Here is a 10,321-nt window from a genome sequence, read left to right on the forward strand (position 1 = left end):
TGGAGTCCAAAGTCTTGTCTAGCTAGTTAGCAGAAAAAGTTATGCGCATGCAACAATGGAGCCAGGAAATTGGAGGCAGCAGGGACATATATAACTACAAAAAGATTTTTAGGTTACAGCTCAGCTCAGTCTATTTATGTATTTTGAAGAATTTTCATGAGGGAGCCGGAAATTAATTAATAAAAAAATAAAGTAAAACCTTGCGCAAATACTCGCAATTTATTGTGGGTTCATACAGTAAATTTACTAATTTATTCTGCAACAAAAACATTTAGCTTGCTTAGGAGGATAATTTGGTTTTTTTCTCAGGATACAAATGTCATTACCAAATTCAAAAGGGACATTGTGGTCATCTTATATTCTTATTGTACATTAAAATTACTAAATCACCCTTAAAAGTTACTTTCATTTAATTAGTATTAATTTTTTTTTATTTTTTACTTTATTTAAAAAATTAAATTGACTAAATTTCCCTAAAATCAAATTTTCTAAGCCTTGTATCCAGGGGTGTTTATGTCATTCCAATGGGTTTTTTTTTTGTTGTTAATAAGTTGGGTAGGGGAAATGCAATCCTTTTCTTTTTTAAGAAATTATTTATAAAAAAAGTTGTTAGCAAATGCTATGTACACGCCGTTATATGTGGTGACCCTGCGCTTTTCAAGTGGCGTGTGGGTCATCGTTCTATGAAGGAATGCCAACTTCCTCTACGATGTTGAAAGCTACACAACATCCCCTTCCATATAGGCTAGCACGTGTGGTGGTTACGGTAATGGTTTCTTGTTGGTTGTTCCTTTTTGTTCTCTTTCTTTTCTCTCTCTTCCCCTCTTAAGTTTCCCGGTGACTATTAGAAAAATCATATTTGTCTTATTTTATGACATTTCATGTGTAACCCTTAATTTTTTAATTTTTTGTTTTGATTCTTAATCCTCTTATTAAAATTTAATATATTTTTAGTTTCATCCTTGGATTTCTAAACTTGATCTTTATTTTTTTTTCAAATTTGATCCTCATTCTCTTGATTTTTATTTTTATTTTGGATTCTTTTGTGAATTTGATTTTTGTTTTTAATTTTTTCCTTCAATTTAAAATTTGATGATATTTAGGGTTTGACCCTCAATGTTTTAATTTCTAATTTTGATTCTTATATTTTTTATCAAATTTTAATTTGTTTTTAATTTCATCATTGGATCCATAATCTTGATTTTTTTTTTCAAATTTCATCCTCATCCTCATGGTTTTTATTTTTTATTTTTGGATTCTTTTATTAATTTGGTTTTTCTTTACAATTTTGCTCTTTAATTCAAAACTTTAGGTTGTCCTCTCATTTATTTATTTTCTCAAATTAGATCTTTATTCTCTTAATTGCTATTTTTTTTTATCCTTTTATATAATTAATTTTTTTATTTCATTATTGGACATTTGATTTATTTGGATATGGTCTTCATGGTGTTTCCCATAGTTTTTAAACCTAATCCGAGAGTCGGTTTAGGTCATATATAGGTGGGTTGACTAGAGTGAACCCAAGTCGAACAAATCTTTTTATTTTATAACCAAATTAAAATGATGTCATTTAAAAAAAAGAAAAAAAAAAGAAAATAATTAATGTGTTTTGACGGAGGTTTTGACTAGGTTTTTCTAGGTTAACTTGGTCACGGGTCAATTTTTTACTGTTTCACACCTCGTCAATTCTCCCTCAATTTATTTTGAAACCTAGCCTAACCTAAAACCCATGTCGAGTCGAGTTTTAAAATAGTGGCTTTTTAGATGGGGTGCATCCAGTTTCGTCATGATCTAGATAACAGATTTAGTCGAGTGGCTCAACTATTTTTTAGGTAAATTTTTTTTATCTTTTTTGCTTTTATCATTTAAAATTAAGCTTTTTTTTTTCTTGTTTTTCTCTTGTATTAGATTATCTCATTTGTATTATCTCACTCACGAGTTTTGATGAATTTACCTGATTTTGTTGATTCTTTGTTTTTTTAGACTTTGGTTTGTTCATTGAATTTTTTTTTTTTTGATATCATCCTTCTATGTTTGAATTCTTGGGAATTGGCAATTGTTATTTTTTTTTAATTTTTTCTATGATGTCAAGTCATGCATTTTTTTCCCTACTTTAAAATGCACTAACATCAATTGAGCATCACTTTTTTACGTTATATTCTACAATTGATAATCAACTGTTAAAGCTAAGAGTTACGTATAAATTCATACAATTATTATACTCTCAACTTTTTTTTTTATGTTTTTGAACTTTACTTTTTCAGTTGAATCTTTCTATGACCTTATTAGATAAAATTAGGCTTAAAGCTATGATAAATATACCAAATTAAAGAAAAAAGACTCAAATATAAAACACTAAAAAAAATATACATAATCTGAAATCCTCAATAATATTTTTGTCCAAAAATTCATTTTATTTATTTTTTCTATCTCTAACTTTGAAAGATGAGAGAGAAAATCACATCAAAATGAAGAGGAGAGAGAAAATCATTGATGTAACCACTTTTCAATAAGATTCGTTGTTCTACATGTCAACAAGTTGCATTCAACAATGAGAGTTTGATGGTAATAATTTTTTTCTTTCTAAACATTTCTAAACAAGGAGATCTTGTACCATTTTAATTTTTTTATTATGGTTTTTTAGGTGTTATGGGGGTGTTTTTAGGGTCGGTAAGTGGTTTAGATAGGTCACTATCAGAAAATCAATAAATACAAACAGAAATACCGAGGGAATCACCGTGGAAAAAAAAAATTAAAACAAAGCAAAAAAAAAATGACAACGTGTCATTTTTACCAACGGAATTACTGATGGAATTTATTCATTGGTAAATTCGTTGGTAAACTGTGAACACTGTTCATCATGTCAATTACAAAGGGAATCACCGACGCAAATTTCCGTCGGTATTTTCCAGAGAGCTCTAGAACTGTTCACTTTTCAATTGCACTGTTAATTGTTGTTTTTTACGGACAAAATTACCGACGGATTGAAAAGTCGTCGGTGTTATTTGGCGGTTTTCTAAAAAAATTCAATTAATTTAAAATTTTCATTGAAATATTACAGACGGAATCACCGACGGATTGAAAAATCATCGGTAATTTTTGGCGGTTTCTGAAAACTTTTTACAAAATTGAAAATTTAATTTAAATATTACCGATGGAATTACCGATGAAATAATTAAAAAATATTAATATTCAATTATCCGTCGGTAAATCCGTCGGTAACGCGCCCCAATAAAAAGTCTCGATCCCGTTATTTGACAAGAGACAGACTCATTTCTTATAATTTTTCTTCTACTTCTTCTTCTTCTTCTTCTTCTACTTCTTCCTCTTCTTCTTCACTATATGTAAAAAACATAAATATATATTTCTTTCTCTTCTTTTCTCTCCTCATCTCTTTCTCTTTTCCTCCATATTCGGGTATGTCTTCTTCTTCTTTCTTCTTTTATCCTCTTAGTTTTTTTTTTATTAATATGCTTTAGGAAATGTTTTTTCTCTCCTTAGTTTCACTTGTAACTACATTAAGGTAATATTTTTCTTTTTTCTTCTTTTTTCATGATTTTTTTCACTATATTTGTTTTTTATTTTATTTTTAATTGTTTTTGTTCTTAATAATTGTATAAACTTTGTTGTGAGATTTTTTTTCATATGAGATCAATTTTTAGTTGATTTATTTATAGGGATTTTTAAATTTTTAGCAATTGCAACTTTATTTTTTTCATATGAATTTTTTTAGTTGATTTTCTTTTTTTCATTTTATTTATTTGTTGTAAATTTGTTTGAGTTGATTTTCTTTTTTTTCCAAGCATTTTGAGCATATAATATAAAGCGTTGATTTATGTTGATTTAATTATTTTATAATTTTATAAAATGAATTTTTTTTAAAATGTTTTTATATAATTACCGACGGAAATTCCCTCGGTATATCCCTCGGTAATTCCGTTGGTAATAAAAAAATGATTACCGACGCGTCTATTCCGTCAGTAAATCCATCGGTAATTCTATTACCCATGGATTTACCGACGAATAAAACATTAACGACGAACGATTCACCGACGGATCATTTCCGTCTTTTATTCCATCGGTAATATAATTACCGATGGAATATGTGTCTTACACCGACGTAAAAATTCCGTCGGTAAAACTATTAAATCTTGTAGTGGGTTTTTATAATGTTTTAAATATGTTTTTATGTGAAATAGGTTGAAAAATTATTTACAACCCAAAAAACCCCTCCCTCAGTTTTTCCATCACAGGATGGTGGTCAAAATCGAGGATGCAATTGGCAATTGTTATTTTTTTTTCAATTTTTTCTATGATGTCAAGTCATGGATTTTTTTCCCTACTTTAAAATGCACTAACATCAATTGAGCATCACTTTCTTACGTTATATTCTATACTTGATAATCAATTGTTAAAGCTAAGAGTTACATATAAATTCATACAATTATTATACTCTCAATTTTATTTTATTTTTATGTTTTTGAACTTTACTTTTTCAGTTGAATCTTTTTATGACCTTATTAGATAAAATTAGGCTTAAAGCTATGATAAATATACTAAATTAAAGAAAAAAAACTCAAATATAAAACATGGAAAAAAGTATATATAATCTGAAATCCTCAATAATATTTTTGTTCAAAAATTCATTTTATTAATTTTTTCTATCTTTAACTTTGAAAGATGAGAGAGAAAGTCACATCAAAATGATGAGGAGAGAAAATAATTGATGCAACCACTTTTCAATAAGATTCGTTGTTCTGCATGTCAATGAGTTGCATTCGACAATGAAAATTTGATGGTAATAAATTTTTTTTTTTTTCTGAACATCTCTAAACAAGGAGATCTTGTACCATTTTAATTTTTTTATTGTGGTTTTTTAGGTGTTACGGGGTTGTTTTTAAGGTTGGTAAATGGTTTAGATAGGTTTTTATAATGTTTTAAAATCTTTTTTATGTGAAATAGGTTGAAAAATTATTTACAACCCAAAAAAACCCCTCCCTCAGTTTTTCCATCATAGGATGGTGGTCAAAATCGAGGATGCAATTGGCAATGTGCCATATTTTACTTTTTTAAAATAATAATAATAAAAAAGCCTAAGTGTCTAGGCTTTTTGGTAAAGACTTGGACACGTTTAGCCATCAAGTCATACCTACATGCATGGTTTTCTTTTATTTTTTATTTTTCTTTTATTTTATTTTATTCATTGAATTCTTCTTTTTCTTTGGGTGGGGATTTAATTTATTTAGTTTTTTATTAGGTTTTCAAGTTTCTTAATTGTTTTTATTATTTATGTTTTGGTTTTTTTAAAATGAATTTTTATTTTGTTGATTCGAGGGACATTTTCTTCAAAATAAAATACTATGACATATAAGAGAAAATTAGAATATGGAAGGAAGAAGAAGTTTAAAAGAATTTGTTTTTCTTTATTTTATTTCATTGTATATTTGAATTTCTCATCAAGATTTATTTTTTTCTTAAAAAAATGATTATATATATGTGCAATAAAATTGATAATTAATGATATATTTACACTTTTTAAATATAATTATTTTTATAAAAATAATATAAAATACAGTAATTATTATATTCACCATGTGAAATGCAGGAGCAAAAGACTCAATAAGGGGTCATTTAATTAATATTTATACTATAATATCTAATTAAATAGTTTATATTAGATTTTTATTAAGTGTTTTTCTAATTTCTCCATTTAATATTTGTTTAATTTTAAATAATATACATATATATATATATTATATATTATTATCTAATTAAATGAAAAAAATAAACCTAATGAAGTTTATAATCTAGATCATGAATTCATCATATTAACTTGGATTGACTTATATCGATTCAATATAATACCGTCTTAATATTTTTTTAAAAAAGGTTACCTTAAGATTTTCTTACATTAAAGAAAAAATTAGTCTGACTTGTAATGTAAAATGACCAGTCATCTAGTCTTGCATTATAGAGGGATTTAAGTTAGTGACCCTTTCACTACGTGATAAATGGATATTTAATAGCTTCTCACTATTTATTTTTTTTTTTGTCAATTTATTCTACATTTTAATAACATAATTTTTTAAAATAATTTTTTGTTGAATTAAGGTTGGACTAAAATTGAAATAGAGGAGAAAATATGATCAATTTGAATAACTCAAAGGACAAGGAATGTATTCACCCATTTAAAAATACAGAAACAAAGGACGTAATTGCAAGTTCTTCAATTTTATGGGCGGTGATTAAATGGTCATAATGTGAGGGAGCAAAACATTAATTTTAAAAGTCAATCAATCATGGCACCACGAAATGTCAAAAGTGCACATCTGATTCATCCCAGCCGCTAGATCTACTTTGGAGTTCGAAAGATGTCCGTTTTAGCTGTCCATTCAACGGCTCAGATCTAAGCAAGTCTTGTAACACAAAGATCCAAATTTCAAGCTTAAACACACCCAGTCAAATCATACCATAACAAGCAATAACTACAGGAAAAAGAATCTTGACACGTGTAATTCTACAATATGACCGAATTTCCCTCAACCGTCAAATCAAAATGCACTAATCCTTGTACGAAAATAACGAGTCACTTCTTTAGTCCAAAAAACTAAAAAGTGTATTTTTCTGTGCTTCAATCACTGGCAACTGTTGAGGTCGTTTTCGTCTTTTCAGATTAAACGGTCATTAAAATTCTATTGGCGGTTAGAAATGCCACGTGACTTGAAGGGTATGACGGTGGGCTTATATCACGTGACATCAGCCTGCTATTGGGGCCCAGTGACAGATGACACGAACTTGACCTGGGCCTAGCATCCAAATATATCCGAACAAGCTGTTTCATTGCCAGTGTTAAATTGCATATTAGGAGCAGCTTCCTTGTGTGGCTCATCCTGCAAAAGAAAACAAGGACACGTGGCTAACAGTATTACCTGGGTTTTTTTTTTTGCTTAAAATATATTACATGAAAATATTTTATTTTTATTTTTATCTTCTAAATTATTTTAAAAAATTGATGAATATAAATATTTTATAATTAATTTTTTAAATTAATAAATTTATCTTTTAAATATTTTACACAAATTAAATCATTTATAACATTATCTAATCATTTCAATTATTATTGTAGTTACAGAAGACATTGCAATAATATTATTGTTGTTTTCGTTACCAATACCACCATTATTTTCATCATCGTTATTACTTTTATAACTATTATTGTTATTAGTATTATTATTTGTTAACTGTGAGTGTCCGGGTCAGTTTACGTGCACTTTAACTAATTTCTCAAGACCGTGAAGTTAGCGACCATGTAAATTTCCAATGACTTTGAGATTTGTAACACTCGAACTGATGATCTCTAATAAATAAATTCAGGATTTGATCAATTGAATTACACGCTTCAGGATGTAATCATTATTATTTTATTATCAGACAACATCATCATGATGTTCTATTATCATGGTATCTATCACATTATTGATCATCAAATATCATTTTTATGCTGTGGTATTGTGGTATTGAAAGTTTCTGACCCTGGCGCTGAGACTTGTATTCTTGATGTTTCTAAGGTTTCTTGAACTCAATAAAAAAATGATGACGTACATAATGCTTCCATGATTGCAGGTGTTAAAGCATCAACCGATGAATGACGTGACTGATATGAGAGGTGAGAATAGGGCTAGAACTCTGTTGTCTGATATCTGCCATTGTGAATTCGTAACCAAAGCTTGCGCTCTTTGTTTTTTCCATCTGAAATTTGCTCGGTTTTTTGACTTGACATGAAGCAAGAAACAGTAAAAATATGAGCAGCTCCCTCGTTCACAGCAGTTTCCTATATGAGCAGCGGTACTTTTGAACAGTCATATATGAGCTCGGGACCCAAAGAGATACCCAAAGATCTCATTCGGAAAATTCGAATTGGAATGGCAAAATTCCACCGGTGAAAATACCCTGTCAAGCGTCAAGGATGCAACAGTGACAGACAAGAGAGAAAAAGAGAGGACGCTGGTAACACAGAGGGGGGACCTATTCACATTGGTGAAGAGATGTTAATGTCAATGGCACAAAACAGTTTTCATGGGCTCAAAGAGAATGTTTGAAATAGGATTCCAGCTCTCTTTAGTCACCTTCAGCAAACTAAATGTTGTTTGCTAGAAAAAAGAATTGCTTTGTGTGTATTATTTAGGGTACACTTTTGTGAATTCTACATGCTTGATTGACTAGTTCAACTTTAAAGTCATGTATTCTTGTTTTTATATATTTGGATGATAACAACAAAATAGAAGATAGACTAACAATATATCCAATTAAAAATAAGTTTTAAACATGTTTTATATGAATAATATATCAACAAACATCATAAATTATGTAAAGAACTCAATCTGAAAGTTCGGAAGTTCAAGAAAAGAGAAAAGTGAAGACTTGGAATAAGTGTTCATTTTAGTGTTTAAATGTAAATATCTATATCTTACTTGATAGCATAATTAAAATGAACTCACACATTTCACTCTACATGAATTAAATGATTAATAAAATTCAGATAAAATTCAAGCTAGACAGTTCTAAGAATTCACCTAAGTTAAATTGTTAAATCTGGAATTCTGCATGAACTACTCAATCATTTGGAGTTACTTATGCCTTGTTTGTTTCTATGAATTCATTTTCTTGGAAACTATTTTCCCCACTTTCCCATGTTTGACAAGTATAAGGAAAATCGGTCAAAGAAAACTCAATTCCAGTCAATAGAAAAAATGAAACGTTAGAGCTGGAAAGTGTTTTCCTTTCTTTATTCTAAGGAAAACACTTTCCTTTTCTTTATTAACAAAAAGTGTCCCCTGTCCTAAAGACTCTCTTTCTCTCCCAAATAATTTATGCAGATCAATTGCAAGCATCTTTCATCTTCCAGGTAATTTTTTTTTCTCAAATGTCTTTATTTATCTTGTTTTCATCCTCTTTATTTTTAATTTGTTGTTATTATTATGGCATAAATCTTGTGCTATGTTTTTCCTTTATTTATCTGTTATTTCACTGCAACCATGCTCTGTTAGTGGTTATAAGCCGGGTATTTCACTGCAACCAAAAGCTTCCATGCTTTGTTAATTTCACTGCAACCAAAAGCTTCCATGCTTTGTTAATTTCACTGCAACCAAAAGCTCCCATGCTCTGTAAACCGAAACCCATGGGAAGGCAACCCATTCAACCACAGCAAACCCAAACCCCTGGGAAAAATCAACCACAACAAACCCAAAAATTGAACCCAGAAACCAAACACAGACCCATACACATACACGGCAAAATTATTTCTTTTCGTCATTGTTGCTATCACAGCAAAGAATTACCACTGTCACAGCAAAGAATCACCATTCTTTTCTGAAACCGAAGGGGCCCTTCGGGCCCGTTTCCTTTCCAATCTCTTCGCCAGGCAACCCATCTATAGAAAACCACAACCCCTGCATTTTTCCCATAAACCAAACACTGTAAACCCATACACAACAAACCCAAACCCATTTTTCCCAGAATCGGGTTTGCTGTGTTTTTTTCACAGAAACCAAACAAAACAATTTGTTTGGTTTCTGTTAAAAAAACACAGCAAACCTATGCTCTGTTTCTCCACCCGGTGTGATTTTCCTTCTCTGTTGCTGATATGCATTTCCTGTGCTTTGTTGGCGTGATGTGTGTGTGTTGATGATGAAAAGGGGAATTGATTTCGGTAGAAATCTTGACTGTGAAGAGGCCCGTTGATGTTGATGATGTTGCACAATAGATTGGTTTGGGTAGAAAATAGAAATAGGCAATGGTTCCTTATTAGTGGTTATAAGCCGGGTATTAATTAATTAAGGCATTACTGAATGGTAAATGATGTTGCACAGTAGATTGGTTTGGGTAGAATCAGTGGTTCCTTATTTGGTTATAAGCCGGGTATTAATTAATTAGAAGGCATTACTGAATATGTATGTATTGATGAGTTTGTTATTTGACGAGTATATTTACTTGTTTAATTCGGTCTAGCATGTTTATGTTTGTAATTTGAACTAATATGTATGTATATGACATCGAAACTTAATAAAAAAAATTCATCATTATACTTTTTAGATTTTATTTTTTTATTGTAAGTGATTAAATATTTTATATATATTAGATAAACTTGAAAAAAAAATTAATTCATTAATAAATTATTTTCTAGTTCATTTTCCATAACATAAACAAACACTAGAAAGTGTTTTCCAGTTTATTTTCCATAACACTGCGAAACATCGAAAAATACTTTTCCAGAATTCACTTTCCCCGGAATTTACTTTCCAAACGGAAACAACTTTCCTGC

The sequence above is a fragment of the Populus nigra genome, chromosome 15 (assembly GCF_951802175.1).
Source record: "Populus nigra chromosome 15, ddPopNigr1.1, whole genome shotgun sequence".
Classification (NCBI taxonomy): domain Eukaryota; kingdom Viridiplantae; phylum Streptophyta; class Magnoliopsida; order Malpighiales; family Salicaceae; genus Populus; species Populus nigra.